The sequence below is a fragment of the Pan paniscus genome, chromosome 6, assembly GCF_029289425.2.
Source record: "Pan paniscus chromosome 6, NHGRI_mPanPan1-v2.0_pri, whole genome shotgun sequence".
In the NCBI taxonomy this organism is placed as follows: domain Eukaryota; kingdom Metazoa; phylum Chordata; class Mammalia; order Primates; family Hominidae; genus Pan; species Pan paniscus.
In genome coordinates, this window is record NC_073255.2 from 89270555 (window position 1) to 89295440 (window position 24886).

The 24886-nt window shown below is 44.4% G+C and overlaps 1 protein-coding gene and 1 long non-coding RNA gene across 5 annotated transcripts in view; both read left to right on the forward strand.

Annotated features, from left to right (window-relative positions):
• Positions 1-757: 757 nt before the first annotated feature.
• On the forward strand, positions 758-16295 carry LOC117978628 (uncharacterized). Of its 3 annotated transcripts, none has more exons than XR_010112613.1 (4): positions 5304-5749; positions 6849-6970; positions 15980-16106; positions 16286-16295. It is a non-coding gene; the product is annotated as an uncharacterized LOC117978628 (long non-coding RNA). The 3 variants fall into 3 exon arrangements; XR_010112612.1 differs by having other exon boundaries at positions 6868-6970; XR_008625997.3 differs by having other exon boundaries at positions 758-6970.
• A 33-nt stretch (positions 16296-16328) lies between these two features.
• Positions 16329-24886, forward strand: part of LOC100983753 (nuclear envelope pore membrane protein POM 121C) — a 59272-nt gene continuing 50714 nt past the window's right edge. The window contains exon 1 of one of the 2 annotated variants that reach the window (XM_034951405.3): positions 16329-16464. The gene's annotated coding sequence lies outside the window, so the exon portion shown is untranslated. The remainder of the gene's footprint in view (positions 16465-24886) is intronic. The other variant, XM_063605821.1, reaches the window with a different exon arrangement.

A 24886-nucleotide genomic window follows, 5' to 3' on the forward strand; every position in this document is an offset into this window, starting at 1 on the left:
GCCCCTGCTTCCTTTGCTTTTGGATGACCCCCTCCAGCAGCTTTGGTGCTGATGGGAATAAGTCGACCTGCAGCGGAAGTTCAGCCCAAGTCTCAGACCAGCAGCCTCCCCAAACCTGGCCAGGGTCTGGTCATGCTGCCGTCTCTGTGGTTCTCTGTGGAGTTGTGGTTTCTGTACCTTGAAGAGAACTTCCCCTTCTAGGACCCAGAAACCCAGTGAACCCTCAGGAAAAAAGGGAATGAAATTACTGAAGACAACTCTGTGGCAGGGAGAGGGAAAATAGGCTCTTTGTTTTTGTTTTTTATTTTTTATTTTTTTATTTTTTGAGACACAGCTTCACTCTTGTTGCCCAGACTGGATTGTAATGGCTCCATCTTGGCTCACTGCAACCTCTGCCTCCCATGTTCAAGCACTTCTCGTGCCTCCGCCTCCAGAGTAGCTGGGACAATAGGCACACACCACCACACCCAGCTAATTTTTGTATTTGTAGTAGAGATGGGGTTTCACCATGTTGCCCAGGCTGGTCTCGAACTCCTGGCCTCAAGTAATCCACCTGCCTTGGCCTCCCAAAGTGCTGGGACTACAGATGTGGGCCACTGTGCCCAGCCCTCACTGTATGGATTTTCTAAAAAAAAAAAAAAAAGATTACATTTGTCTTACTTGCCAAAAGGGAAATTAACCTTATCTCCTCTCCTTTTTAAAGAGTATTTCCTTGATAAACCTTGTAATATAAATAACTTCTTTTGTGCCTTTGATATGTACCTAAATCTTTTAAAAAGGTAAATGAACTTGCCAACATTACAACCGAGGATTTTTTTTTTTTTTTTTTTTTTTGGAGACAGAATCTCGCTGTCACCCAGGCTGGAGTGCAGGGGTATAATCTCGGCTCACTGCAACCTCCACTTTCCGGGTTCAAGCAATTCTCCCATCTCAACCTCCTGAGTAGCTGAGACTACAGGCGTCTGCCACCACGCCTGGCTAATTTTTGTATTTTTAGTAGAGACAGGGTTTCACCTTGTTGGTCTGGCTGGTCTTGAACTCCTGACCTCAGGTGATCCACCAGCCTCGGCCTCCCAATGTGCTGGGATTATGGGCGTGAGCCACCATGCCTGGTCACAATCCAGGAATTTTTTTCTTAAGAGCCTAAGAGTCTTGTCTTTGAAATGTAAACCTGGAGGAAAATAGTGTCCCTATCTTCCTGTTGCCTAGGGAGTTTAGCCTAGGCACCTTGAGCTGTTACTACCTGCTTGTCAAGGAGATGTGAGAAGTTTTATTTTTTCATTGGATACAGGTAATTAACTAGCATGGATGGCCACGTTGATTTCCAGGTGAATTTAGGATGAGTGTTTAAGAATGCATAGCAGGCCAGGCGCGGTGGCTCACACCTGTAATCCCAGCACTCTGGGGGAGGCCGAGACGGGCGGATCACTTGAAGCCACACAGAAATCGAAAGAAGGAGTTTGAGTCCAGCCTGGCCAGTATGGCGAAACTCTGTCTCTACTAAAATACAAATATTAGCTGGGCATGATGGCACATGTCTGTAATTCCAGCTACTTGGGAGGCTTAGGCACGAGAATCACTTGAACCCAGGAGGTGGAGGTTACAGTAAGCCAAGAAGATGACACCACTACACTCCAGCCTGGATGACAGAATGAGACCCTGTCTCAAAAAAAACAAAACAAAAAAAACTGCATAGCAAGTCCTTTTGCATGAGGATGAGTTACTATTTATCTTGAGAGCGTGTATGCAATGGATTTTATCTGCCAGGCTATATAGAAAGGACGCTTTGGCCGGGCGCCATAGCTCACGCCTATAATCCCAGCACTTTGGGAGGCCTAGGCGGGCGAATTACGAGGTCAGGATTTCGAGACCATCCTAGCTAACATAACGAAACCCCATCTCTACTAAAAATACAAAAAATTAGCCAGGTGTGGTGGCTCGCGCCTGTAGTCTCCGTTACTTGGGAGGCTGAGGCAGGAGAATCGCTTAAACTGGGGAGGCAGAGGTTGCAGTGAGCCAAGATCGCACCACTGAACTCCAGCCTGGGCGACAGAGCAAGATTTTGTCTCAAAAAAAAAAAAAAAAAAAAGGAGGGTTTATTTCTCTTTGCATCTCATTAATGGATCACCTGTGATGGGCATCACAGTCTGGTTTAATGCTTATTCAATAATAAAATTGTTTTCTTTATTTTCTGAATTTGTGGAGAGAATATTCTAGGTTAACAGAATAATCTATTTATTTACTTATTTATCTTGAGATGGAGTCTTGCTCTGTCTCCCAGGCTGGAGTGCAGTGGCCTGATCTCGGCTCACTGCAATCTCTGCCTCCCAGGTTCAAGTGATTCCCCTGCCTCAGCCTCCCAAGTATCTGGGACTACAGGCACGCACCACCGCACCCAGCTAATTTTTTGTGTTTTAGTAGAGACGGGGTTTCACCATGTTGGCCAGGATGGTCTTGATTTCCTGACCTCATGATCCGCCGGCCTCGGCCTCCCAAAGTGCTGGGATTACAGGCGTGAGCCACTGCACCTGGCCTCAGAAGAATTTATTTTTAGTCTTTTCCTTACCAGTTTTTATGAAACAACTGGGCAAGAACACTGTTAGATTTCACCAAAAAATTGTGATGAATCATTGTCTTTATGATCCCATTTTTGAAAATTGACATTTTAATTGTAAACCAAAAATAAAATTCTAAGCCCCCACAACTGACTCAGTGGACTCCCCTGTTGGCCAACAGGATCCAAAATAAACATGGAAAACTAATTTAGGTCATCATGGGAAGGAGGGGGTTGGACATGCCTTGTCATAATTCTCCTCCCGTCAGAGTTTAGGCACAGGTGACCAACATTATGATCTCTATTAGAATAGAGATATTAGAATAGAGATCATAGGACTGACAAAACAGGCTCTTTTTATCAGTAAGATACCCATCTCCAACCAGACTCTGATATAGCATCACATGACAGATAGCAGTTCCTGAAGTAAATCACAGTATTTTACCCCATAACATATTTTCTTTGACAAACTTTAAAATAGTCCTGCAAAGCCATCTCTTTGGGGGAAATTTGCATTCTGTAGAGAATCTCTTTCCCTTACAGAAAAGACTCCAGGTCTTTTCTGGAGAGTCTGACACCTTTTAAGATCCAATAAGAGATATTTATCATCTATTCTCTCTGAAGCCTGTTCTGAGGCTTCACCTACATAACAAGAACCTTGGTTTCCACAATCCCCCTTATCTTAACTCAAACTTTTCTTTTTTTCCCTCCCTCTTTTTCCTTCCTTCCTCTCTCTCTTTTTCTCTCTCTCTCTTTCTTTTCTTCTCTGTTGCCCAAGCTGGAATGCAGTGGTGCCATCATGGCTCACTGTAGCCTCAACTTCCCAGGCTCAAGCGATCCTCCCATCTCAGCCTCCTGAGTAGCTGAGTCTACAGGCATGCACCACCACACCTGGATAACTATTTTTTTTTTGTAGAAGTGGGGGTCTCGCTGTGTTGCCCAGGCTGTCCTTGAACTCCTGGCCTCAAGGGACCCTCCCAGCTCACCCTCCCAAAATGCTGGGATTACAGGCATGAGCCACTGCAATGGCCCATTTCTTTATGTAGTCTTCCAGCTGTTCAGCCAACACTTAACTCTGAACAAACTGCCAATCTTTCAATCTACTAGTGACCTGAAAGCCTTTCCTGGCTGACCCAACATATACTTCCCATGTATTGATTTATGTCTTTGCCTGTAACTACTGTCTCCCTAAGATGCATAAAACCAAGCTGTAACCCAATCACTTTGGGCTCACGTTCTCAGGACCCCCTGAGGCTGTGTCACCAGCCATGGTCACTCAAATAGGAGGCCCAGAATAAAACTCTTTACAGACTTTGACTCTTTTTGGTCAACATAACCTAACCGTAAACATAATCCTCCTGGGGAAGGTAAGATCACAGGTATCTCTTCCTCGTTAAGTTTGTGTGTGTATGTCCTTATTTCTCTACAGTTTTTAGGCATTCGCTGTGTGATCTAGAAAAGCTATGGAGTCTCGCTTTGTTGCCAGGATGGAGTGCAGTGGCGTGATCTTGGCTCACTGCAACCTCCACCTCCCAGGTTCAAGTGATTCTCCTGCCTTAGCCTCCCGAGTAGCTGGGATTACAGGCACGCGCCACCACGCCCAGCTAATTTTTGTATTTTTAGTAGAGACAGGGTTTCATCATGTTGGCCAGGATGAGCTCTATCTCTTGACCTCGCGATCTGCCCGCCTTGGCCTCCCAAAGTGCTGCGATTATAGGCTTGAGCCACCGTGCCCAGCTACAAATTCTATTTTCTTTTTGTTCCTTGGAAAGCATTGCTGGGCATTTATCCTGTCCCAGTATTTGAGTGAAACTTCTCAGCATTTCAGAGCAGTGACCATGATACACCCTTTCCTTTCCTTCTCCTTATGGGAAACTCCGTTCTAACCCAGAGGACTTGGGCTCCAGGACCCAGTAACGGAGCCCTGGACTTGACCCTAAAAGGGAGTAAAGACAAAGGTGAAGTTCAGTCCGGGGTTCAGGGCTGCCAAAGCTCATAGCCTGGAGCTTCTTAACCTTTAGGCGGGGTAGAGACATTTAAGACGGCCCCTAAACTTGGGGAGCGCGTAGGCTCATGGGAAATAGAGTCCGTTACTTGTCCTGGGACCCGCGGTGGGTGTCCCGGGAGGCGGACTTCCGGTGCACTCCAGCGCGTGTGCACCTCTCCCTGCGTGCGTGTTCGCGCGTGCATGTTCGCACATGCGCGCCACCTCCGCACTGCCCTCGCTTCCTGCGCCTCTTCAGGTCATCGCTTGCTCTCGTTCCAGGCTTTGGCCTCTAGTGGACGAGAATCACCGAGTCTGCGGGGCTGGACACTGACCACCCAGACCAGCACCTAGGCGGGCGGGAGCTGTGCGGCCCAGGGTTCGCGCGGGCCGGGTAGAGGCTCGAGCCGGGACCCCCGAGCGTGAACCCCGGAGCCGGCGGCGCTGGGGCCAGAGGGGCCGGGCGGGAGTTGGTGGCGGAGGCTAAGGGGCGATGGGACCTGGGCCTGGCCCGTGTGTGTCCTCGGCGGCCTGGCGCCAGCCGTCGCTGTACAGTGAGCCCCAGGGAGGCGGATCTGGGCCCTGAGAAGGACACCCGCCTGGATTTGCCCCGTAGGCCCGGCCCGGGCCCCTCGGGAGCAGAACAGCCTTGATGAGGTGGACAGGAGGGGACCTCGTGAGCAGACGCGCGCGCCAGCGACAGCAGCCCGTCCCGGCCTCTCGGGAGCCGTGGGGCAGAGGCTGCGGAGCCCCAGGAGGGTAAGTCTTGGGTTTTCGGGCCCGGAGCGAGAAGGACCTGGGTGAAGTCACCGTGTGTTGGGGACCTTAGAGTGTGGGGTAGAGGGAGGGTCCCGATTGCTTGCCGGAGAGACATGTGTTGGGTTTGAGGGCAGGGTCCGGCTGCACCGAACAGGCGCTGCATGGGAAGATCTGGGAGGACGAGGCTTATGGAGGCGTGGAGGGTGTCACCACCCTCAGCTGCGGACGTCGTCTCCACTCCCCGCTAACCCCTAACAGTCCTTCCTCCTCCTCTCCGTGCTCCAGATTTCGACCGCCTCTAAACGTCCGTCAGCACTTCTATTCTCTCACTTAAGTATCTGCTGATCCCCCCCTTAGATCTGCCCTGGGAGAATCATAGTAATGCAGGAACAGTCTGCAGGGATTCTCTGCTGCTGCCTCAGTTGCTAGGGGAAGAGACTGGGCCTTAGCAGGTGGGTGACTTGACCAGGTCACCGGCTTTGTGGGTAGAGCTGCTCATAGTAGAACTCAGGAGACTTATCTCCCAGGCCAGTGTTCTTTCTCCCGTATCCTAGTTTTCTTAATAGAAGATTATTAGGTGCAGCAATAACCAAGTTCAGTTAGATAATTTAGAAACAAAACCATATTTTATACACATTCATTTCATTTCTGAGAGCTCACATACTCAATTCCTATGGCTTACTTTATTTTAAGCAGTTTAAAGAGACAATAAGAAAATGCGGGCGGGATGCAGTGGCTCACACCTGTAATCCGAGCACTTTGCGGGGCTAGGGCAAGAGTATCCCTTGAGACCAGGAGTTAGAGACCAGCCTAGACAACATGGGGAGACCCTGACTACAAAAAATACAAAAGTCGCCAGGCATGCTGGGATGCATCTGCGGTCCCAGCTACTCAGGAGGCTGAAGTGGGAGGATGGATGGAGCCCAGGAGGTCGAGGCTGCAGAGAGCTGTGAATGCACCACTGCACTCCAGCCTGGGTGGCAGATTGAGACCCTGTCTCAACAAACAAACCACAAAAAACATGAGCCGTATAATGGGAATTTTTTTTCTTTTTGCACCTTGTATTTGATGATGATGGCAGACTATTTGTAACAGGAGTCGTGTTACCCATGAGAGTCTAACTCATCTAATTACTACCTGATTATCTTAGAGTTACAGGCGCATGCTTCCCCTATCACTCTTTTTTTTTTTTTTTTTTTTTTTTTTTTGAGACAGTGTCTCTCACCCAGTCTGGAATGCAACAGCATGGTCTCGGCTCACTGCAACTTCCACCTCCCAGGTTCAAAGGATTCTCGTGCCTCAGCCTCCTGAGTAGCTGGGACTACAGGCATGTGACACTATGCCTGGCTAATTTTTTTTGTTATTTTTAAGTAGAGACAGGGTTTTGCCATGTTGGCCCAGGCAGGCGGATCACTTGAGGCCAGAATTTGAGACCAGCCTGGCCAACATGGCGAAACCCTGTATTACTCTTTTAGACCCTTCTGAGTGTTTGCAGGTTGAGTGTTCACAGGGTGTTAGCCTATTGAGCTTTCTTTTGTGGTTCTTATGCAGGTGATTTCTGCCTTTGCAGGCCGGAGACCTCATGACTTCAGTGACCTGCTTCTGCCCCGCTAGGTCTATCAGCCACAGTCTCTGCAAGTTTCCAAGAGCAGCAGAAAATGAACACATTGCAGGTGAGTTTTCCTGCTTGTGTATATGTTCCTCAATTTTATTTTGTGATGCATTTTAAGAGGTTTGTAAGGATTCATACTTTTTTTTTTCTTTTTTTTTGAGATGGAGTCTTGCTCTGTTGCCCAGGCTGCAGTGCAGTGGCATGATCTTGCTTCACTGCAACCTCCACCTCCTGGGTTCAAGTGATTCTCCTGCCTCAGCCTCCTGAGTAGCAGGGATTACAGGTGTGCGCCACCATGCCCAGCTAATTTTTTGTATTTTTAGAAGAGATGGGGTTTCACTATGTTGGCCAGGCTGGTCTCAAACTCCTGACCTCAGGTGATCCTCCTGCCTCAGCCTCCCAAAGTGCTGGGATTACAGGCATGAGCCACCGAGCCCAGCCAGGATTCATACTTTAAAATGGGAATGTGGAAATAGACATTATCCTGTAAAATATAGTTAGTGTGGCAGATCAGCACCAAAAATGATTTGTGAAGCTTGTATGTATGGGTAGTATATTTTAAGGCTGTTGAAATTGAGCCGCACCTAGGACTGATATTCTTGGCAGTCATCACAAAAGGAAAATGCCATCTGTATTAGTCCATTCTCACACTGCTATAGAGAAATAACCAAGACTGGGTAATTTATAAAGAAAAGAGGTTTAATTGGCTCACGTCTGCAGGCTCTATCATAGGAAGCGTGGCTGAGGCCTCAGGAAACTTACAGTCAGGTGAAAGGTGAAGGGAAAGTGGGTGCATCTTCCATCACCAGAGCAGGAGGAAGAGGGAACATTGGGGATTACAATTGAACATGAGATTTGGGAGGCGACACACACCGAAACCATATCACCATCCATGACATCGTTTGCATTGATTATAAGGAGAAACCAGTTTTGTTACTTGTGGATTTAAAAGATTTTCTAGGACTTGGAAAAATTTCTTCATTCAAGTTGGTCTAATTGTGGATAGCTTTCCTAACAACAACCATTAAATTACTGTAATTTATGGCTTATTCTTGGTGCTTATGTAAGCAGAGGGCCTGCTGCCCAAGGAGAACTTGGTGCATATAATTTTTCCAGGGACGGAAATATCGTGATCCAAGTAAACAATTCTGTTTTTTTACTGTTGAGTCCTAGATCATGGGGGGAATGAATGACGTGATCATCCGTCAAATATTTGTTCGTCTTTTTGTTCGGGTTGCACAGCAAACAATACAAACAGTTACTCTCTTGTGAAGATTTCCTCATTTCTGTTTCTTATTTCACTTCTCCGTGTTTTCGTTTTGTCCTTTTCACTTTGCTAAGTCAGTCAGTAAAGGTGACCAGTGATTTAATTGCAGTCAAATCCAGCGGGCATTTCCTAGCCCCTTCCTCACAGGACCCTTTGTCTGCCTTTGACATCCGTTACTTCCAAACTGATATTTTCTCCATGGAGTCTCTCTTTTCTTGGCTTTTAAAAAGATTCATCTGTAAGTATTTGTTTGTCTTTAAATGGTGAAATCTGTTTTGTTTTGTTTCTTTTTTTCTTTTTTTGAGATAGGGTCTTGCTCTGTCACCCAGGCTGGAGTGTAGAGACGTGATCACAACTCACTGCAACCTCAATCTCCCGGGCCCACACGATCCTCTTGCCTCAGCCTCCTGCGTAGCTGGGACTACAGGTGCACGCTGCCACACCTTGCTAATTTTTTTTGTATTTTAGTAGAGACTGGCTTTCACCGTGTCATGCATGTCGAACTCCTGAGCTCAGGCAGTCTGGCCGCCTCGGCGTCCCAAAGTTCTAGGATTACAGGCGTGAGCCACTGCTCCCGGCCTAGAAATGTATTCTCACTGTATTGCTCAGGCTGGTCTCAAACTCCTGGCCTCAAGCAGTCCTTTCACTTTGGCCTCCCAAAGTGGTAGGATTACAGGTGTAAGCCACCACACCTGGCCAGTAAGGAATCTTTTTAAAAGGGGCTAGGAATAACCCATAATACTCTCTTCCTTAATACACGTGGCAGTTGCGTTAAATCTTTTAATAGTTCCCATAGTATGTCTCCTGCGTGCTCATTGTTTTGAAGAAACTGGGTTGGTTATCCTCAGTTTGGATTGTGTTACCCTTGTTTCACCTTTAGCACATTTTAAAAAAATATCTTGTATGCCTTGGTAAAATTGGTAGTTTGATCTGGAAGTCTAATAAGGTTTATGTTCAGTTCTTTTCACACAACTATACCATACGTGGCATTTGTCTACTTCTGGAGGCACGTGTTACCTTTTTTGTTTTTGTGAAGTTAAGAACTATTGACTGTTGATTATTGCTGTGATTTACTATTGCTGTGATTTCCCTTCATTAGGGGAGGCAAACTGGTGATCTGCTAATTCTACCATTTCTTCTTTAATTACTAGCCAAAATACTTTTCTTTTCTTTTTTTGGAGACAGAGTCTCACTCTGTCGCCCAGGCTGGCACGTTTATGGCTCACTGCAGCCTCAAACTCCTGTGCTCAAGTGATCCTCCCACTTCAGCCTCCCAAGTAGCTGGGAGTATAGTCATATGCCACAATGCCCTGTGGATTTCTTAATTTTTAGTAGAGACAGGTTTCTCTATGTTGCCCAGGCTGGTCTTGAACTGGGCTCAAGTGATCCTCTTCTTTAACCTCCCAGTGTTGGGATTATAGGCATGAGCCACCACGGCTGGCCTAGAATACTTTTCTAAAGATAAATTTCTATTCTCTATTTGTTTATATAATTCATGCAGGAAAGACAGTTTCTAAAATATTGAGTAGGCTTTTAAGCAGGAGGGTATTTTGTTTTGTTACCATCATGAGCTCATGGGTTTAAACAGATAGTAAATATTTCAGTACATAGAAGTTGTGATTCTTTTTGAAAATTAAGTGATTCCATCTTTGGCCAGACGGAATCCCTTTAAGTTGGTTTCTGAGTCCTTTTGAAATATATTTGATATATATGATAGCAAATATATACATATAATATATGTTTGATAGCAAATATATACATATATATTTGATAGCATTATTTTCTATTTAGCATTTTATTTTGAAATCATTTCAGATTTTCAGAAAAATTGCAAGGATTTTACAAAGAAATCCCAGATACTTCCTTTTGTTCAGATACTTCATTCTTAACATTTTCCCACATTAATCATTTATATGCCTATATACGTATGTGTATATATATATTTATATATATATTTTTTTCTGAACTATTTGAGAGTGGGTATAACGTGTCATGCCTCTTTACCCTATAAAGTTTTAGATTAGAGCTCATAAAATCAAGAATATTCTATTAAATATCCATAGCACAGTAATTGAATTCAGGAAATTTATCGATTTAATACTTTTATCTAAACTATAGTTCATTTTCCAGTTTTACCAATTTCCCAATAATTTCCTTTATAGCAATTTTTAATTTTTGGTAGAAGATTCAGTCTAGGACTGTCAATTGCCTTTAGTTTTCATGCTTTTTAAGTCTGTTTAATACGGATTTGTTCCACAGTGCCATTATAACATTTGAAGAATACAGGCCAGTGATTTTATAGAAGTCTTTAAATTTAGGTTTCCCTGATGTTTCTTCATGATTAGATTTAGACTGTGAATTTTTGTCTGGAATGCTACATGGAACCTCTTAAATTTATGGCTCAGAACAGGATCTGTCTTGGGAAAATTCTGTGCATGCCTGAGAAGATGGCTTGTTCTGCTCTGGTTGGGTGGAGTGTTTGATAAATGTTAATGAGATCAAGTTGGTTGGTTGTGTTGTTCAGGTGTACTATATCCTTGTTGATTGTGTGCCCACTTGTATCAATTGTCGGGGAGAGGGGATTGAAATCTGCTGCAGTTGTGGTTCTGTTTCTCTTTGCAATTTTACCACTTTTTGCTTTATGTGTTATGTTAGATACCTAAATGTTCAAGGTTATTACGTCCTGTTGATTAATTAACCACTTTGTAAAATGGCCTTCCTTATCCCTGCTAATATTCCAGGCTGTGAAATGTACTTTGTTATTTATGTAGCATTCTTATGAGTAATACATGCATGGTATATCTTATTCCATCCTTTTACTTTTAACCTATTTGCATCTTTATATCTAAAGTATTATTTCTTACAGGCAGCAAAATTTGGATCTTGCTTGTTTTCATCAGTCTATTTCTGTCTCATAATTGGGGATGTATAAGCCGTTTACATGTAATGTGATTATTGATAAAACGAGTTAGGTTATAGTCCGTTGTCTTTGCTTTCTTTTAGTCTCATCTTTGTTTCTTTTTAAAATGTCTCTATTTGTCTTCCTTCCTTTTGATTAGTTGAGAATTTTTAATGATTCTACTTTATATCTTTTGTTGGCTTTTTAGCTATCACACTGTTTTGTTATTTTAGTGAGTTAGAATTTATAGTATGCAACTTTAATTGTCATAGTTTATTCTTAAGTAATATCCATTTTTCTTAGAATAAGAGAAGCTTACAATAGGACACTTCCATTTCTCTCCTCTTGGTCTTTACACCATTGTTCATTTTATTTTTACAGGTGGTATCAGTGCCACACACTATCTATTACGTTGTTGTTAATTAAACTGTATTTATTTATTTATTTATTTATTTATTTATTTATTTATTTATTTATTTTGAGACAGAGTCTCACTCTGTCCCCCAGGCTGGAGTGCAGGGGTGCTATCTTGGCCCACTGCAACCTCTGCCTCCCTGGTTCAAGTGATTCTCCTGCCTCAGCCTCCTGGGTAGCTGGGATTACAGACACCCACCATCACGCCCGGCTAATTTTTGTATTTTTAGTAGAGACGAGGTTTCGCCATGTTGGCCAGGCTGGTTTCGAACTCCTGACCTCAGGTCACCCATCTGCCTCAGCCGGCCAAAGTGCTGGGATTACAAGTGTGAGCCACCACACTTGGCCCAGGTATCTTTTAAAGAGATTTAAGTAATGAGAGAAAATACACAGTTACCATTTCTGGTACTCTTCATTCCTTTGTGTAAATCTAAATTTTTATTTGCTGTCATTTTACTTCTGCCTGAAGGACTTTCTTTAACATTTCTTCTAGTTGATGATGAATTATTTTATGTCCGCAAATGTCTTCATTGTGTCTTTGCTTTTAAAGGTGTTTTTGCTGGATTTTTCTCCACAGTGCTTTAAATATGTTTCTCTGTTGTCTTCCTGCTTACATTTTTTTCTAAGAGACATCTGATCTCATACTCATGTTTGTTCCCCTATATATAACATGTCTTTTTTCTTCCCCCCTTATTGTTTTAAACTTTTTATCACTAGTTTTGGACAATTTGATTGCAATATGTCATGGTATCTTTTTTTCATGTTTCTGTTTTGGGGATCATTGAACTTCTTGGATCTTGGGTTTGTGGTGTCATCTCTTGGGGAACATTTTTATCATTATCTCTTCAAGTACCCGCCACCTCCCCTCCATTGATTCTTGTTGCCTGTATATTAGGCCACTTGAAATTTTCCCACGACATGCTGTTGCTCTTTATTTGCTTTTAATTCTTTTTTCTCTGTTTCATTTTATGTAACTTCTGTTGCTATCTTTATATTCACTAATCTCTTTTTTCCACGATGCTGTTCATCTTTTCCAGTATAATTTTCATCTCAGATATTGTACTATCTGTAGAAGGTTAGCGTGGGTCTTTTTTACATCTTGCCTGTCTTGATTTTTTTGAACATTTGGAATAGAACGATGAACTCTCTCAGTGCTCTCTGCCGGTTGTGAACTCTGTGTCAATTCTGGGCCAGTTTTGATGGACTGATTCTTTTCTTCCTTATGGGTTGTAATTTCCTGCCCATTTTCCCATCCCACAACTTTTTCTCGTCACATCTGCCTCGGTTCTTCTTCCCTGCTCCATGGCCTGGAAACGCTCAAGGCAGAAGTTGATTGGTTCACCTTGTTTATTTCCCATCACTCATAGATAACTCTACTGCCTGATAATCAGTGCCTTGAAAACCATTGCTTCAGCCCAGGCGTGGTGGCTCATACCTGTAATCACAGCAACAACAACAACAAGGCTAAGGCGGGCGGATCACGAAGTCAGGAGTTCAAGACCAGCCTCGCCAACATGGTGAAACCCCATCTCTACTAAAAATATAAAAATTAGCCGGGCATGCTGGTGCACGCCTGTAATCCCAGCTACTGGGGAGGCTGAGGCAGAAGAATTGCTGGAACCCGGGAGACAGAGGTTGCAGTGAGCCGAGATTGTGCCATTGCACTCCAGCCTGGAAGACAAGAGCGAGACTTCATCTCAAAAAACAAAAAACAAAAACAAAAACAAAAAAACAAATCATTGCTTCATATATGTTCTTGTTTTATTTTTCTTTCTGTTTTTGATTTTGTTGTTCTTTGGTGTGTGCTGTTTCAGGTTGGAGGGTATATCCAGTACTTGTTAATTTATCACACCTGAGGGCAGAAGTCCTCATGTCTCTATGTTTTTTCTAATATATATATTTTTTTCTTTGTAGAGACAGGGTCTTGCTATGTTGCCAAGGCTGGTCTCAAGCTCCTGGCCTCAAGCAATCCTTCTGCCTCAGCTTTCCAGAGTGCTGGGATTACAGGCATGAGCCACCACACCTGGCCTGGATCCAGTTTTATCCATGTCCAAATTTTTTTTTTCCCTGAGCTGTTTTTGATTTTCTTCCACCTCATATGAACTGTAGTGTCAGCTTATCTAGTTCCAGGAAAAAGCTTTTTGGTATTTTTATTGGGATTGCATATTTATAAAGTAATTTAGGGAAACTGGTATCTCTGTATTATTAAGTTGACCTTAGTACTACAACTAATTTTGTTGTTGTTTTTGGATTTTTAGTAGAGATGGGGTTTTACCATGTTGACCAGGCTGGTCTTGAACTCCTGACCTCAGGTGATCTGCCTGCCTCGGCCTTCCAAAGTGTTGGGATTACAGGCGTGAGCCACCATGCCCAAGCACTTTTACTTTTTCTTAGTTATATTCCTCTAATTGTTTTCTCTTCTCTAATTGTAGATAATGAGCATTTTATTAATACCTTGTTCTTGATCTTAGTGGGAAGATACGTAGTTTTTCCCTGTTAAGTAAAATCCTGACTTTCGGACTGAGAAGACTGAGGCATAAGTGTGTGTGTGTGTGTGTGTGTGTGTGTGTGTGTATACATACATTCAAACTGTATATATGTGCTTGTGTGTAATTGAAATACATATGTCACATATCATATGTACTATGGCATATTAGGGTGTAATATTTATATTTGTGTATATAATATTGATGTTAATGAAGTATCCATCAGTTTCTATTTTCTTTAGTTTGTTTTTTTAAATCAGCTTTTTCTGTCAAGCTTTTTCAAGTATCTTCATGGATACAAGATTTTTCTTCTTTGCTGTGTTATAGTGGCTTATCATATTAATAGATTTCCAAATATTAAACTAGTCTATATTATTGGAATAAGTCCTATTTGTCTGTTGTATATTATGTTTTTAATCTGGTACTGGATTTTGTTTGGTTATGTTTCATTTTGGGTATTTGTATTGATGTAAGTGGTATTGACATGTAATTTTATGTTATTTATTGGTTGATCAGTCTTCTAACCCCTACCACCTCCTTGCCTTCTGGACTAACTTAACCCAGAAAGTTATTACTCTCTCTCGGTGATTTTATCAGCTCCTGTGGCCTGCCTGTGGATAAGCTTGGATGTTCTGCTTTAGTTTCTCAGCCCACCAGCCTAGCGGCTCTGCCTCTGCTATCTCTTGGGATCTACATGGTCCTAGCTGTATCACTGGGTTTGAACCCCTTGTTGATATGTTCTTTATAAATAACAGCATAATGCAACGTGCTTACTGGGCACTTCCTTTTTCTAAACTGCAAGTTTGGGTGGGGCATGCTGGCTCAAGCCTGTAATCCCAATACTTTGGGAGGCCAAGGCAGGTGGATTGCTGGAGCCCAGGAGCTTTGCATTTTTCTTTCTTTTTTTTTTTTTGAGACAAGGTCTCGCTCTGTTGCCTAGGCTGGAGTGCAGTGTTGCATTCACAGCTCACTGTAGCCTTGACCTCCCAGGCTCAAGCCATCCTCCTGCCTTAGCCTCCCAAGTAGCTGGAACTACAGGCATGTGCCATGATGCCCAGCCAATTTTTTAAAATTTTTTTATTTTTGGCAGAGATAAGGTTCTTACTATGTTGCCCAACCTGGTCTCGAACTCCTGAGTTCAAACGATCTTCCCATCTCGGCCTCCCAAAGTGCTAGGATTATAGGCATGAGCCACCATGCCCAGTCCCAACCTCTTAAAAATTGAAGCTGCTTCATGTTTGCCATTGGTACTTTTACACCTCATCATATTCTTTCTCCCCTTCATCCCATAGAATACACAATTCATCTTTAAGTACTTCAAGTTAACTGAGTCTGTGAAGCCTAATCTGATGGCATAAAGTTAAAATAATTTGATCCTCTTTCGTTAAATCATTCTGCACCTTGTCAGCATTACTCTAATAACAGCTTTGGGCATTCATTCATTTAACGAATATTTATTGCTGTGAGATTGAGATGTTTGAGATAAAATCAGTCATGCAGATAGCCAGAGGCCACTGGCTATGAGAATAAAAGAGCCAAAAGAACAAGGAGCTGAAACTAGGTGAGAGCCCCAGAGCAGTGAGTTAGGAAGAAGAAGACCAGGAACTGAGTGGTGGGCACTCCAACATGAAGAGGTCCCGGAGAAGGGGAGGGCCTGGCAGCAAAGAAGACTAAAAGAAGTGACAAGGAGTAAAATGCTTGTGTTTGTTTACATGTTTATCTCCTTATTAGGTTGTCTGCTTTCTGAGAGCAGGCATGGTGTTTCACTCATCTCATATCCCCAAAACTCAGTTCAGTTGCAAAATAGGAGCTCAGTTGTGTTTTGGGTTTTTATTTTTGTATATATATAAAGGACCCCAAAGGATATGTGTTTCCAATATGATTTCCCTTCCATAATCTGTAACATAAAATAAGGTATGGTTAACTTCACCAGTGAGCTTTGTAAAATGTTATCCCCCTATCCCTTTTCCATATCTCCCAATTCTGATCATGTTGCCATTACAGGGGCCAGTGTCATTCAAAGATGTGGCTGTGGATTTCACCCAGGAGGAGTGGCGGCAACTGGACCCTGATGAGAAGATAACATACGGGGATGTGATGTTGGAGAACTACAGCCATCTAGTTTCCTTGGGTGAGGATAGCTTGCTTTCTGAATGCTCTCAGTTGAATAGGGTTTTATGCTTTAGTTTGAAGAAATAAGTGACAACACCATTTAATTCCTTGTGGGCACTAGCTGCAGTGTTTATATTATTCTTCATTGAAAGGTTCTAACTTTGATAAGGTAAAAAATGGAGCATTTCTGTTATGCAGCTTATGAGGTGGCAACATCTTGTACTTTGGAGATTCTGAAGCCGAGCAACTTGCCCAAGTCCTTCTTCTTTTCCCATTAACAAGATATGATATCACCAAGCCAAACGTCATCATTAAGTTGGAGCAGGGAGAGGAGCTGTGGATAACGGGAGGTGAATTTCCATGTCAACATAGTCCAGGTAAGTTAGTAGAGTATCAAATGTTAAAAAATGCTCATCCCAGACCTTTGGGAGTGACTAAAGAGTTGTTTATATGTATTCGGTACCCTCAGTAACACCTCCCAACCCCCAAATATCACTTTCCTTCCCGCACACGTACATGAACTCTTTTGTTTATTTTATATTTGATTTACATTGGTAGGGATTTTTTCATTCTAACCTATACTGGGGACCCATTCACTTCCTCTTCCTCCAGCATTATCGGTCACTTATTTACTCCCTCGCCATTAGAGAATTGTTGTGGGCTGTTTGTTTGTTTTTTTGTTTGGTTTTTGGAGACGGAGTCTTGTTCTGTCACCCAGGCTGGTGTGCACTGGTATGATCTCAGCTCACTGCAACCATCACCTCCCAGGTTCAAGCAATTCTCCTTCCTCAGCCTCCTGAGTAGCTGGGATTTCAGGCACATGCCACCAAGCCTGGCTAATTTTTGTATTTTTAGTAGAGACAGGGTTTCACCATGTTGGCCATGCTGGTCTTGAACTCCTGGCCTCAAGTGATCCACCCACCTCAGCCTCCCCAGGTGCTGAGATTACAGTCCTGAGCCACTGCTCCTGGCCTTACAGAATTGTTTCATTTTGGGGCATTCAGAAGTCTGACATAAAAATTAACTTGAGACTTTTATGTTCATTCTTTGTATCTTCCATTTTCTTTCCTTCCTTGCTTTAAAAATACCTTGGACTTATTTTCTGCCCTCGATTTTATTTATTTCTTTAGGCATTCAGATACCAAAACCTCGTCCTCCACCTGTGCTTGTGAATTGAGTCACAGCTTGTGGTGTACCTTATTTCCCCAAGTCCATGCTCAGTTGATGTGATGATGTAGCGCTCCCTCAGCTTTCCCCTCTTTCCCCAATGCTCGTTTGTGACCTGTCTGTGTGTTCATTTCCCCTTCCCCATAACTGGAATCATGCTCTGTCCATAGTAGACATTCAGGAAGTGTGAATTTCATAAGTGAATGTCGGTTCCTTTTCTTGCCTTTTCAGGAGTGTCCTCTTAGAACCCATTTTCCACTTTTTTGGTTTTCTTTGTATTCCATAAAAGAGTTTATCTAATCTCAACTTCTAAGACCTTTTTTCCTGTGTATATTTGCAGCTTGCCTCCAAATTGATATGTCTGACACTTTTAACCTAGTTGAATATTTTACTTGACAATATAGCAGTACCAGTGAGATAGTTCACTTCCTTCTTTCTCAGAATGTCTGATGATAAACTGTGCACATTCCAAAATCATGAATTCTGTCTACCTTCGTCACCTCCCACTATTTGATTGTGCTAGTCTTCTCTCCATGGTTTGTGTTCTTTGTCTTCTGTGAAATGCCTTGCAGATCGTCAGCACATTCTGTTTCTTTTGACATCAGTGTTCAGTATTCTCCCATACCTGGATTACAGTGGATCCATCTTCCATTCAAATGATCATTGTCCTTTTCCTTCATCTGCATTTTACTTGCTGAGATAATACATATTTTCCCTTCCTTTCTTCCTCTCTTCCCTCCCTCCCTTCCTCCCTCCCTCCCTTCCTTCCTTCCTTCCATTTTGAGATAGTGTCTTGCTCTTGTCGCCCAGGCTGGAGTGCAATGGCATGATCTCGGCTCACTGCAGCCTCCCCCTCCCAGGTTCAAGCGATTCTCCTGCCTCAGCCTCCCAAAGTAGCTGGGATTACAGGTGCACACCACCATGCCTGGCTAATTTTTATATTTTTAGTAGAGACGGGGTTTCACCATATTGGTCAGGCTGGTCTCTAACTCCTGACCTTGTGATCCACCTGCCTCGGCCTCTCAAAGTGCTAGGATTACAGGCCTGAGCCACTGTGCCCAGCCTACTTATTTATTGAGACAGAGTCTCACTCTGTCACTGAGGCTGGAGTGCAGTGGCACAATCTTGGCTCACGATAACCTCTGCCTCCCAGGTTCAAATGATTCTTGTGCCTCAGCCTCCCGAGTAGCTGAGATTACAGGCATGCACCATCACGCCCGGCCTATTTTTGTATTTTTAGTAGAGACGGGGTTTCAGTCTGTTGGCCAGGAGTTCTCTGTTGAACTCTTGGCCTTGTGATCTGCCCACCTCAGCTTCCCAAAGTGCTGGGATTACAGGCGTGAGCCACTGCACCCAGCCCCCTTCATTTAATTTTAAATTGTGGTTAAAAAAACACGTAACATGGCCAGGCATGGTGGCTCATGCCTGTAATCCCAGCACTTTGGGAGGCTGAGGCGGGTGGATCACGAGGTCAGGAGATCGAGACCATCCTGGCAAACACGGTGAAACCCCGTCTCTACTAAAAATACAAAAAAATTAGCCGGGCATGGTGGCGGGCGCCTGCAGTCCCAGCTACTTGGGAGGCTGAGGCAAGAGAATGGCCTGAACCCGGGAGGCAGAGCTTGCAGCGAGCGGAGATCACACCGCTGCACTCCAGCCTGGGCGACAGAGCCAGACTCCATCTCAAAAAACAAAACGTAACATACAATTTACCGTCTTAACCATCTTTAAGTGTACGGTAATGTTAACTGTATTTGCATTGTTGAGCAATAAACTTTAGCGTTGTGCGTTGTGTGTCGGGTTTTGTCAAGCACGTGACAGCGCGTAGTAGGTGTGGAGTGTGGCTCGTCAGCAAGCGCTCTGGCAGGTCGTGCTTTCGCCATCTTCATCCCTACTTACTGTGCTCCCGCTCCCTTGGGTCCCAGGATCCCACTCCTTCGATGAAACTCAGTCTTCCATCTCTGCCTGGTGCTTCTGCCCTGGTTTCTGCTCAACTCGGCGCCGTGTCTCTGTTCCCCAAAGTTCTGTTTCTGTTCTGTGCTGCCCCCTCCCCCTGACCCTGTTTTGTCTTTTTTAAGAGACAAGGTCTCGGCCGGGCATGGTGGCTCACACCTGTAATCCCAGCACTTGGGGAGGCTGAGGCGGGTGGATCACTGGAGGTCAGGAGTTCCAGACCAACCTGGCCAACAGAATGAGACTACTAAAAATACAAAAATTACCGGGGCGTGGTGACACGCGCCTGTAGTCCCAGATACTTGGAGGCTGAGGCACAAGAATTGCTTGAACCCGGGAGGCGGCAGTTGTGGTGAGGAGAGAACGCACCACTGCACTCTGGTGCAGAGCCTGGGTGACAGAGCGAGACTCTGTCTTAAAGAAATAAATAAATAAAGACTCTTTCGAGGCCAAGCATGGTGGCTCATGCCTGTAATCCCAGCAATTTGGGAGACCGAGGTGTGTGGATCACCTGAGGTCAGAAGTTCAAGACCTGCCTGGTCAACATGGTGAAACCCCGTCTCTACTAAATATACAAAAATTAGCCGGGCATGGTGGCAGGTGCCTGTAATCCCAGCTAGTCAGGAGGCTGAGGCAGGAGAATCGCTTGAACCTGGGAGGCGGAGGTTGCAGTGAGCTGAGATCGTGCCATTGCACTCCAGCCTGGGCAACAAGAGTGAAACTTCATTCAAAAAAAAAAAAAAAAAAAAAACTCTTTCTAGAGAGAGAGATGAGAGAGAGAGGGGAGAGAGGGAGAGAGAGAGAGAGAGATCTCCGTCCCTGTAGCCCAGGCTGGGAGTGCAGAGGTGCTATCATGGCTTACTGCAGCCTCCAACTCCTGGACTCAAGAGATCCTCCACCCCACCTTCCAAGTAGCTGGCACTACAGGTGCGCACAGCTGACCATGCCTGGCTAATTTTAAAAGTTTTAGGTAAAAATGGGGTGTCCCTATGTTGCCCAGGCTGGAGTGCTGTGGCGTGATCATAGCTCATGGCAGCTTTGAACTCCTGGGCTCGAGCAACCCTCCCACCTCAGCTTCCACATAGCTGGGACTACAGGCCTGCCCACCACGCCCAGCTAATTTTTAAAAATTTTCTATAGAAGTGGAGTCTTGCTGTGTTGCTCAGGCTGGTCTCCAACTCCAGACCTCAAGCCGTCCTCCCACCTCTACTTTCCAAAGTGTTGGGATGACAGGCATGAGCCACAGCACCCGGCCTGTCTGTTCTGGACACACTTGGAGCACTTCTTGCTCTTCCACACCATCTCAATGACCAGGGTTGTCCAGATGGCTCCTAAAGGCTCCCAACAGGGCATATCATGTGAGGACTGCATTTCATCTGTTTGTAGGACAGTTGTATGTACCTTTTTCATACCTCAGACCCTGTCTAAATCTGAAGTGGTGGTATTTGCTTCCTCTCCCAGCCTTTCACCTCCTGTGCGTTCACTAAATTCACCAGTCACTAAGGCATGAAACTGACAGATTTTACTCTGAACGTCTTTTTCCTTCTGGGAGGTGCCAGGTCCTAGACAGCTGTCTCCATTTTTCTGTTCTTTGCATTCTCACTGGTCTCCCCTGGCCCCTCCTTCTGTACTTTAAGTATTAGCTTGCCTATTGCAGCAGTCTTCTCTTTGATCTTCCTGATTGCCATCTCCTTCTGTCATCGTTCAGTCTACCCATTCGCTTGAGACTAATCTTCCTAAAGCATGGATCTAAATATATAATTTAGGCCGGGCACAGTGGCTCACACCTGTAATCCCAGCACTGTGGGAGGTGGAGGCAGGTGGATTACCTGAGGTCAGGAGTTCGAGACCACCCTGGCCAACCCGTCTCTACTAAATATAGAAAAATTAGCCAGGCGTGGTGGTGCACGCCTGTAATCCCAGCTACTCCAGAGGCTGAAGCAGGAGAATCACTTGAACCCAGGAGGCAGAGGCTGCAGTGAGCTGAGATCGCGCCACTATACTCCAGCCTGGGTGACAGAGCAAGACTGTCTCAAAATGAATAAATCAATCAATCTCTCATTTACCTGCTCAAAAACTTTCAGTGGCTCCCAACTGTGGTCGGTTTAGATGCTTAGCTCATTAGAATGCCATCCAAGCTCTAGATCTGTGGCTTTCAAGCTGGGCTTTGAGACACATCATGAGTTCAAAGGGGAGAGTGAGGGGAAGAAGCTGAATTGGGGATTTCTGGTTTTCTAGCCCGTTGTCAATCTTTGGGTTTTATTCCTTTTTCAGATTGTGCTTCCATTTAAAAAAATGAGTTCCAGTTTAAAAATATATATATATGCAGGACTGGGCATGGTGGCTTATGCCTGTAATCCCAGCACTTTGAGTGGTCGAGGTGGGCAGATCACTTGAGCCCAGGAGTTCGAGGTCAGCCTGGGCAACATAGGGAGACCCCATTTCTACAAAAAAATTTAAAAATTAGCCAGAAGTGGTGGCATGCACTTGTAGTCCCAGCTATTCAGGAGGCTGAGGTGGGAGGATTGCTTGAGCCCAGGAGGTCAAGGCTGCAGTGGGCTGTGATAGTGCCACTGCACTCCAGCCTGGGTGACAGGGTGAGACCCTTTCTCAAAAAAAAGAAAAAAAGTTAAATTAGCTGGGCATGGTGGCACGCACCTGTAGTCCCAGCTACTTGGGAATGTTGAGGTAAAAGAGGATTACTTGAGCTCAGAGTTCTCAGGTTGCAGTGAGCTATGATTGTGCCACTGCACTCCAGCCTGGGCAAGAGTGATACCCTGATTCTGTAAAAAAAGAAAGAAAGAAAAGTGCTTGAAAACCATTGCAGTAAATGATCCATTCTAAACTATTTTTGGCCATGACTCCCACTGTTTACCCATCCCACGAAGTGTTCATTTCCTACTTCTATTAGAACATGTCACATTCATTCACAAAATATGTATTGATCATTAACTATTTGCCTGCCACTGTTAAGCACTGGGAATAAGACAGTGAACTGAACAAGTTACCCTAATAATTGTACACTTTATTGCAGGAAAAGATGGACACTAAAATATATGTGTCAAGGCCGGGCATGGTGGCTCATGCCTGTAACCCTAGCACTTTGGGAGGCCGAGGTCAGGAGTTCGAGACCAGCCTGGGTAACATGGCGAAACCCCATCTCTACTAAAAATACAAAAATTAGCCAGAAATCGCTTGAACCTGGGAGGCTAAGGTTGCAGTGAGCCGAGATCGTGCCACTGTACTCCATCCTGGGCAACAGAGCAAGACACTGTCTCAAAAAGTAACAATAATAAACAAAATAAAATATGTGTCAAATGGTGACAATTACTGTGAGGGGAAAGAAGTTCCTTGGGAGTGGGAAGTGATTACTTTTTATAAGGTGGTTGAGAAAGGACTCACTGATAAGATACTTAGAGAGCTGAAGGAGGTGGAGAGAGAGCCATGCTTACCTCCAAAGGAACAGCATTCCAGAGAGGAATATGCATGGCATGTTTAGAACAGCAGAAAAAGCCAATGAGGCTGGAGCGAAGTTCAGCAAAGGCAAAGGTGGAGAGAGTTGAGATCCAAGAGGGAGCAGGGAGTCATGTCACGCCTTGTGAGAATCATAAGGATTGTCTTTTACTCTGAATAAAATGGGAATCTTTGCAGGTTGAACAGAGGACTAATGAGATTCAACTTAGTGTTTTTAAAAAGATCTCTCTGGCCTCTCTGTTGAGAACAGTTCATAGGAGAACTCTGGTCAAAACAGGGGTCCTGGTTATAAGGCAGCACTCCAGGCAAAACAAGCCAGAGGTATGGATGAGAGAGGCAGCTGCAGATAGAAGTGGTCACATGCAGGATGTATTTTGAAAGTAGACCTGGCCAGGTGTGGTGGCTCAGGCCTGTAATCTGAGCACTTTGGGAGGCCAAGGCAGGAGGATCACTTGAGCCCAGGAGATCAAGGCTAGCCTGGGAAACATAGCAAGACCCTGTCTCTAAAAAAATGAAAAATTAGCTGGGTTTGGTAGTGCATGCCTGTAGTCCCAGGGACTTGGGAGGCTGAGGTGAGAGAATCGCTTTAGCCTGGGAAGTCATGGCTGCAGTGAGCTGTGATCATGCCACTGCACTCCAGCCTGGGCAACAGAGCAAGACCCTGTCTAGGAAAAAAAAGAAAGTAGACCCAAAAGATTTGCAGATGCTTTGCATGCAGTGTGTAAGAGAAAGAGAGGAGTCAAGGATGACTCCAGGATTTTTGTTACATGAACTTTAAGAATGGAGTTGTTATTTATTGAGTTGGCAAAGACTGCCGGAGAAACCAGTTTGGTGGGAGAGTGCGAAATTGGGAATTTGGTCTTGCACGTGTTAGGTTTATTTTTTTCTTTAAAAACAATTTTTAATGTTTTAAAAATAAATAGACAGATGGGGTCTCACTAAGTTGCCCAGGCTGGTCTCAAACTCCTGGGCTCAAGCGATCCTCCCGTCTTGACCTCCCAAAATGTTGGGATTATAGGCATGACCCACTGCACCTGGCTTTGCACATGTTAAGTTTGAGGTGTTAGTTAGATATCCAAATGGAAACATCAAGTAGGCAGTTGCATATGTTGGTTTTGAGTTTAGGGATGAGATTGAGATGAAGATAAAAATGCTGGAGTCAGTCAGGCATGTTGGCTCACACCTGCAATCCCAACACTTTGGGAGGCCAAGGTGGCTGGATCACCTGAGGTCGGGAGTTTGAGCCCAGCCTGGCCAACATGGCGAAATCCTGTCTCTACTAAAAATACAAAAAATTAGCCAGGTGTGGTGGTGGGCGCATGTAATCCCAGGTACTCAGGAGGCTGAGGCAGGAGAATCACTTGAACCTGGGAGGTAGAGGTTGCAGTGAGCCGAGATTGCACCACTGCACTCCAGCCTGGGTGACAGAGTGAGACTGTCTCAAAAAAAAAAAAAAAAAAAAAAAAAAAGCTGGAGTCTTCAATGTGGAAACAGAATTTGGACTTAAGAAACGGGATGAGATACCTGGGAAGGCGTTGTATAGTTTGTCTCTGACTGGAGAGGGTGAGTTCTTTGAGAGGAGACGCTCAGTTTTATTTTGTGTTTCTGCGTTTCTTTTTCTTTTCTTTCCTTTTTTTTTTTTTTTTTTTTTTTTTTTTTATAGACAGAGTCTCTGTTGCCCAGGTTGGGGTGCAGTTGTGCCATCTCAGCTCACTGCAACTTCTGCCTCCTCAGTTCAAGCAATTCTCCGGCCTTAGCCCCTGAGTAGCTGGGGATTATAGGCGCCCACCGCTACACCTGGCTAATTTTTTTGTATTTTTAGTAGAGATGGGGTTTCATCATGTTGGTCAGGCTGGTCTCAAACTCCTGACCCCAGGTGATCTGCCCACCTTGGCCTCCCAAAGTGCTGGGATTACAGGCATGAGCCACAGTGCCCGGCCTATTTTGTGTGTTTCTGATACCCCCTAGCACAGTTCCTCACACGTAGGTAGGTGCTCAATGAGTGCTTATTACACTGAACAGGGACTTTGTGATGCAAATGACTGTATCCCCAATACCTAGCACAGAGTGGTACCCAGCAAATATTTGACAAATAAATGTGTATTTGAATAAAGTGGGAAAATGTTAACTGCCATGGGAAATGTCGGAGACGGGTATTCCAGATCATGATTTCTCTCAAGAGCATTCACCCAGTCACCATCACAG